Raw genomic sequence first — 8,529 nt, forward strand, 5'->3', positions numbered from 1 at the left:
CTAAAACGCGTTTTTCTCGGAATACTTGATTTGGCATAATAGCCGAATTTTCAAATATGGGCAGTTTAGGGGTCATACTAAAGCTCAACAATCAAAAATTAGACAGCTAAAACGTTTTTTTTCTCGATTCGATAACCTTTTTGCCCCCCTGCGAAGGCCTTATTTTGAAACAGAAGAAAATCAGATTTTGAATAATAATAAATTGAAATTTGCCAATTTGTCTTGTAAATGTGATAAAAGTGCACTAATACTTTTTTCTAACCCAAACTCAATCCCTATTATCAAATTAAATATTACCATTAGTTTTCTTAACTGTGAAATTCATTCAAATTCAACTCGGCAGCTCAAAAATCAAACTCATGTCACTGCTCTTCGTTACTCTCGTAGTTCAACGGAAAAAAAGGTGCTGACGTCCAGATTGACACCACCGATAAAGTGTCCATCTTTTAATCACCCCCACCACGATAACCCAAACAACTTGGAAACAATAGAATTTGCCTACCGGGAGACTTTTTAAGAGTATTCCGAAGAAAAACGTTTTCATTTCTACCAGACAAAGCAAATGTGATTCCCAATGGTGAAAACTAGGGGTCTTTAATTGAAAACCCTAATCGGCGTGGTGCCCGTGGTCCCAATTCCGGATCCGCGGCCAGGAACTTCACCGTATTTAGCGTGTTCGTTTTGTGCGAAGGATGAAAAAAGTGTGTGCAGGTGTAAAATTTAAATTATTTACCTCGTATTTCTTTTTCTCTCTATCTCTTCGTTTTCTGGTGCGTGTTTCACCGGTTGTTACATTTCACCTTTAAGACATCGTTTTATCAAGGTGGTGTAGGCATATCTTCGAATCTTTCTCCAAAAGAGGCAGCACGGCGCGGCCAGATCCGAACCTTTGCGGACCCCAGGCTTGTTAAATGGCTTAATACTGCTTTCGGGAACGGCATTCGAGAAACGTCGAGGTGTAGGCTACAATTCTGCATAAACCATCAAGGTGTTTTCGGAGCTCAGCTCGGGGCTTAAGTTTTAGGGGGGAAACGCAAGTAATTACCTTTTTAGTGGGCAAAGGCCTTTTTTCGGAGCGAAGCAGGTATTGCTTAGTTTTTATCTGGCTTAAGCCTGCAAACGCACCTTCCTTATTTGTTTTCTCCATTAATTCCGGACTAATCGGAAGGTTTGCCGTACGCTCCGTTTTACGGAGAAAGAGGCCATAAGCCACGTAGACCTCAGGGACTCCGAACGGAGTTGCCTAGCATTACTTTCTCTCCCGGAGTAAAGTGCACTTCCAGGAATTATACAAACAAGCTGATTTATGAGCCTGGGCAGAAGATTTGTTTCTGGAAAATTAAAGAGCTTGTAAAATTTTAAATCTACTGGAACTACCTGGAAAATCTCCGCTTCTTTTCATACATCAGCCAGGCTGTGATCCATTGACCAAATTTTTGCAATAAATCATTTCATCACCTGCCTCTACTGACCATCAGGAAAAGGACCACCGCAGTGGTGAAAACTACGGCAATCAAATGGGAATGGGCAATGCTTTGTTCATAAGTTGACCTTGCACTGATTTGCAATGCAAGACAGTGTGGATCACAGCTTTCTCAAACTTATTATGATTTATAATATGTTGTCGAACAGTCCCATTTTACCTTTCCGGTGAAAATATTTACGGGACTGAAAAATCAAGTCTGTTATATAGAAATTGCCAAAAACCACCAAAAAAACCTATTTTTTCAACTATTTTTTTTTAAACCCACAATGGTCAATATGAAGACTTTTATGAAAAATTGTTTGGCAAATCGATTCCCACTATCAGTTTTTTTTTTAAATTTTATTTTTAGACAACTGAGCATGAGCATGAGAGATCACCCATGGTTGCCCCTCCGTTGCTGAACAGAACCGTAATATCCTTTCAGCACTACTGATCATAGGCTTCGACGATCTAGTAGTGTTTCCCTTATCAACAGCATGTATGAATGCGCCGAAAAGATAAAACACCATGATTGCTAAAGCTAGATCAATTGCGAATAGTTAACAGTCATTGGCCACCAACGGCGCCCGCCATGTCAGTTTGTAGATCTCGATTTTAAGGGACGGGAATGTTAGTTAGCGCAGGTTGCTACTAGGGCAGCTGATTTACTCTGTGCTTACACCCCACGAGCGCCAGGAATCTGAAAACTTGTTAGCAGGATAGGGTGTTTGGTCAGGATTCATCATAGAAGATGATGATGCGACCCAAAATCATAGTGTTTGTTGAAAGGTATTATATTTTATTCTCAAGGCAAACAATCGGTTGCTGCGGATGAGACATTCATCAAGTGCTTTCCGATCTTCAATACCTTATCTAGCTTTGCCAATTATGCACTCAGATTGATGTTTTTCGAACTAAGAAATAAAAACTGACAGTTTTAATTTGAAACTAAATTGAAAATTATCTGTTCTGTTCTGAAGCTGTTTCAGTCTAGCGCAAACGTCTTTTTAAATATTATTTTTAGACAACTCTAAAAAACAGTTTTAGTAAATGATTTTTGTATTTTTTTATGAGAGACATACTATCCTGCATTTTTCGTCAGTCTTTTTGTAATATCTTAGACCATTTTCTATATAATTTAAGCGAAAAAAAAGTCGTGACATCACCTAAAATTTGACTTTTAAACATTAAAAAAAATCATAGAAGAAACGTGTATTTTTATTTCAGTGTTTTTTTTTTTTTTCAGAAAGCCCGTCCAATTTCCTGCAAGTTTGCCCTTGACTACTGTTTGATACGATGCAACGGCTTCGAGATACAGTAATGTTTAAATTGCAAAATAAAAAAATATTTAAATAACTTACGCCCTTCTTAAATGTTATTTTCGAGTACAATTGGCTCCATATACACAAAAATGGCATATATAAGCCTAGGATAACATGTCTACAAATTTTCATTGAAATCGGTGAGGGTCGGGTACAGAAGTACCAGAAAAATTCCTGATTCGAGCTGGAATTGCTCTAATATAATATACTTGATCTAATAAAAATAGAGCAATGTTCCCAAGAATGGTCTTTTTCTGAAAATGCTTTTTATTTATATTTGGCTGATCTTTTCGAATAAGATTAAGCTAGTTCTGCTTAGAATGTTTTTTTTTTTTGCATTTTCCCCCTGATTATGTCTATTTTGAATAATTAAAAAAAGTATTCAAAGCACCTTGTATCAGTGTACCTTGTAAATCTTGATGCACCCAGCAGATACCTCACGTATTACGCGCCGCGCATATCGTGAGAATCGCCGTGAGAAAGATCCCGAGTTCCCGAATGATCCACGCACACCGCACAAATTTCACTCAATCGGAGGGTTCCAATTTATCATATGAATGGAGGAAAATTTACATTTCTTTGTTAGCATGAAACCGTCAGTCGTTTTCCGATTTGGAGGTGATTCAGATCCGTGGTCCTTTTATTCGGTCCAACTATCCACGTAGTTTGGCTTGGGAACAGGGGCTTATTATTCTCGCATCCATGCGTGACAGGCTCGGCCGGAATAAATAATAGCTCCTTGATTAAACTTAGAAATCCTGGCCTGGATGGCACCGCGATGGGAGCATCCAAAAACGTGGAAAAACTTTGCGGAGATTTGGGTAATAAATTTGACACCCTTAAATTTTGTTTAATTGTTTAAGAGTTAGTGTGACACAACGGAACGAGCGAAATGGTCTCCTGTACCTGGCAGAGGGTCTTATGAAATTTGGGAAGACACAAACTTCAGCATTTAAGAAAGGGGACTTCCTTTTCATTGTGCTCAGATCGGGAAGTTTTTTTTTCTGCTGGAGTTTCATAACAAACATTTGCACCCAGAAAGGAAAAGAGAGCAGTTTCCGATTTGGGTAAAGGTTCGGCTCAATTCAAAATTATATCATGATCTGAACACGTGCTTTATTAGTGCACACACACATGTGAGGAGGTCCTACCGTTACAAATCAAACTGAAATTTGGGTTTCTAACGATTCATTGCGAGTCTATTTAAAGGTCGTTAGCAAGCATTTTTATCATATTTATTTGAGTTGAATTTATACAATAACAAATAAACTCGGTGTAAACGGATACAAAGATAGAAATTTTACTTGTTTATTTTGCTTGAGCCAAATTATCAGTGATGAAATGATTTGAATCAAACGAGTTTCACTGCGAAAGAAGTATCGATAAAATGCTAGTCAAAACAAAAAAACCTATTTTCAGATTGAAGAAAAAAATATAGGAAATTTTCTCAGCAACTTGAACTAGTGCAAGTTGTGCACCTTATCAAAAAAAAAATGTATGTTCAGTTTCGATTGATAGTCTAAGCAAGCATCAGAAGAATCCTCGATCTATATCTCTCAGCTTTTTGCAATGTAAGTGTGCTTTTCCTTAATATTCTTAAATTGCGAAAAACTGTACCTACATTAGGATGTACCAAAATGATCGTTTTTTTGCGAGCATTTCAGGGCATGATCCCCTCAAGCTCTTTTGGCAACCATCAGCTTGCTTGTTTGCATGAGCATCGCGACGCCTACCCCGAATCTTTTCGGCCGTAGCAGCAAGTGCTGCCAGAAGAGAGTGAAGAAAATGTGATGTTTTTAGCGGTGGTGTTATAAATTCTGTAACACTTTTAATATTTTTACGAATCTTTTCGCATTCTTTGGCAATGTTGTTTCCTGGAATACGAACTATGAGCTCGTGAGATTTTTGAAAATGCAAAAATCGTTAAGGGGCTCAAAACTGGCAAAAACCAAAACGCACCGATTTGACGGGTTAAATCCCATTTAAACTTCAAAGTCAAATCGACAGGTCCTGTTGCATTCAAGCTCATATGTGTGATTCGGGATCAGTACACTTACACTGAAATAAAAAATAAATACAAAATTTTTATATTCAAGGAATTTTGCCGCCTTTACTTATTTAGTAATTGGGTTTTTCGGATTACATAATATGGAAAAGAGGCAAAATTCCTAGAATATCGGATTATTTTTATATCAGTGAAGGGGATCATCAACGATTTTGTTACATCCTACAACCATCATTCAAAATAATTAACCTGAAAATTCATGAAAATTTTTAAACGGCGCGCCTTATTAAAAAACTAAGTCATTTCAATTGCAATATTAATTTTTCTTCTAAAAATTATTATAAATTTGTTATGACCATAAGTTTGATATTTACAGGATGGCCACTCAAGTCGGGAAATTGGGAAAGTCGGAAAAAAGTCTGGAATTCGCCAAAATCCGCAAAAGATGGGATTTTTTGTCAAAAAGTTGGGAAAAGTCGGGAATCAAACGTTGTTTGTTCTGAAAGAAAAAAATGGAAAAAAGTTATTTTCGTTTTGAAAACATGAACATAATATTGAAATTGCAAAACAAAAAATACTCAAGTAATTTTCATTTAAGTTGTTGCATATATGTTTAAAGAATTTGTCTTTATAAACATTTCGCATAACATTAGTGGTGAAACTTGGAAACTTACCAAACTAAATTTTTATTTGAAAAAAAAAAATCAAACCGTTTAATACTGACAACTATTTAAGTCAACATTGATTAAAAATCCAATATAAATATTTACAAAATTTAAAACGGAACTTTGTGAAATCTTTTCTAACCAACTGAACAAAAATAATTAGGTTCTGATTTTACGAAAATTGTCAATAGTTGATTTGTTATAATTCAATAAGATATTTTTTTCGACGGTTCATATTGACTTTTTTATAAATAGTTTTTTTTTGTTTCCAATCATTTTGCCTTCCTCACTGAGGTAAGGCTATAATCCTGCTCTAAAAATGAATTTTGTATAAAAACGTCGTAGACCCACCATCGTGTATACATATCGACTCAGAATCGAAAACTGAACAAATGTCTGTGTGTATGTGTGTGGCTTCTCTAAAAAAAAGTCATAATTATGATAATAAATTATCGCAAAAGTTATAAAAATTCTGTATTTTGAGAAAATAAATTTGTGTAATATTAAGTGCAATAAAGTAAACAACAATACCTTCTCTACATACAGATTTTTTTAATGTTTACATGCCTATTTTGTATGATCAGCCCTCAAAATTGTGTGAAACACTAATTATGCCAAATGGCTTCTTTTGGTAAAGGAAATGCATAGACAAAGTTTCACAAAAATGAAAATAAAACCAAATCAAAAATCTCAATAAATTTTAGTTAATTACCGTAAAATGGGGTCAATCGGGACACATGGGGCGAATTGGGACAGCAGTTTTTACCATGTTGGAGCACAATATTTTGATTTGTCTGGTTGGTTTCGGTTAGAACAGACTCAGACCAACAAAATGTGTACATCCATTTCCAAATTTAAAAGCTTTAAGTGCTCTTAAAACTGCTGTCCCTATTCAGACTGAAGTCCCGATTCACCCCAGATTACGGTACTAAATGTTTTTGCCAAAATTGTATGAAAAATTGTTGAAACATTTATTCAAAATGGCTTTTTTATTGCCTTTACGAAGTTTAAGCCAAATGAGCCAATATAAAAATGTTCGAGAAATCTTTCGATTTGGGCAGAACCGTTCTAAATTATTATCCCCAGTTGAACACGAGGTCCCTAGTTTGTCCTTCAGACGTTCCGACCAAGAAAACGAATAGATTCTCGTGCACGTACGTCTGAACTTGTTTACCAACCGGTGGTGTCTTATACCGCGTGGATGGAGCAACAGTGGCGTCGTTAGACGATAACCCTTCTGCCATATATTCTTGTTTCGACAATACATCAAAACTAAGGGATCCCAAACGCCGTGTTGAGCGCGCGCGCTAAAAAAAAACTAACTTAATCCACCTATGTGGTTGGTGCCTTCCTCACTCTTTTCCAACAATGGGTGATATGTAATATAATGGATTTGGACACAAATTTGATCCAAAAAAACACACATATCACTCAAGGGCTCATAAGTGGTCAGAACTCGAGGCAGGGTTGCCAGATCTTCAATGTTGTGGACTCGTTGGAAAGGTCTTTCGATTACCAAGCCAACGATGGGTCGGATGATGGATCCGGACATTGTTTACATACATTTAAGTGAGATCCGGCTACAAAAAAGTACATCAATATCACTTAAGTGGTCAGAACTCGAGACAGGGTTGCCAGATCTTCAATGTTTAAGATTCGTTGGAAAGGTCTTTTAATTACCTAACCAACGATGGGTCGGATGATGGATCCGGATATTGTTTACATACATTTAAGTGAGATCCGGCTACAAAAAAGTACATAAATATCACTTAAGTGGTCATAACTCGAGACAGGGTTGCCATATCTTCAATGTTGTGGACTCGTTGGAAAGTTCTTTTGATTACCTAACCAACGATGGGTCGGATGATGGATCCGGACATTGTTTACATACATTTAAGTGAGATCCGGCTACAAAAAAAGTACATAAATATCACTTAAGTGGTCAGAACTCGAGACAGGGTTGCCAGATCTTCAATGTTGTGGACTCGTTGGAAAGGCCTCTCGATTACCTAACCAAAGATGGGTCGGATGATGGATCCAGACATTGTTTACATACATTTAAGTGAGATCTGGCTACAAAAAAGTACATAAATATCACTTAAGTGGTCAGAACTCGAGACAGGGTTGCCAGATCTTAAATGTTGTGGACTCGTTGGAAAGGTCTTTCGATTACCTAACCAACGAAGGGTCGGATGATGGATCCGGACATTGTTTACATACATTTAAGTGAGATCCGGCTACAAAAAAAAGTACATAAATATCACTTAAGTGGTCAGAACTCGAGACAGGGTTGCCAGATCTTCAATGTTTAAGACTCGTTGGAAAGGTCTTTTAATTACCTAATCAACGATGGGTCGGATGATGGATCCGGACATTGTTAACATACATTTAAGTGAGATCTGGCTACAAAAAAGTACATCAATATCACTTAAGTGGTCAGAACTCGAGACAGGGTTGCCAGATCTTAAATGTTTTGGACTCGTTGGAAAGGTCTCTCGATTACCTAATCAACGATGGGTCGGATGATGGATACGGACATTGTTTACATACATTTAAATGAGATCCGGCTACAAAAAAGTACATAAATATCACTTAAGTGGTTATAACTCGAGACAGGGTTGCCAGATCTGGAGGAAATGTAACGATGGGTCGGATGATGGATCCGGATATTGTTTACATACATTTAAGTGAGATCCGGCTACAAAAAAGTACATCAATATCACTTAAGTGGTCATAACTCGAGACAGGGTTGCCAGATCTTCAATGTTGTGGACTCGTTGGAAAGGTCTTTCGATTACCTAACTAACGATGGGTCGGATGATGGATCCGGACATTGTTTACATACATTTAAGTGAGATCCGGCTACAAAAAAGTACATAAATATCACTTAAGTGGTCAGAACTCGAGGCAGGGTTGCCAGATCTTCAATGTTGTGGACTCGTTGGAAAGGTATCTCGATTACCTAATCAACGATGGGTCGGATGATGGATCCGGACATTGTTTACATACATTTAAGTGAGATCCGGCTACAAAAAAGTACATAAATATCACTTAAGTGGTTAGAACTCGAGA

The sequence above is a fragment of the Culex quinquefasciatus genome, chromosome 3, assembly GCF_015732765.1.
Source record: "Culex quinquefasciatus strain JHB chromosome 3, VPISU_Cqui_1.0_pri_paternal, whole genome shotgun sequence".
NCBI lineage: Eukaryota > Metazoa > Arthropoda > Insecta > Diptera > Culicidae > Culex > Culex quinquefasciatus.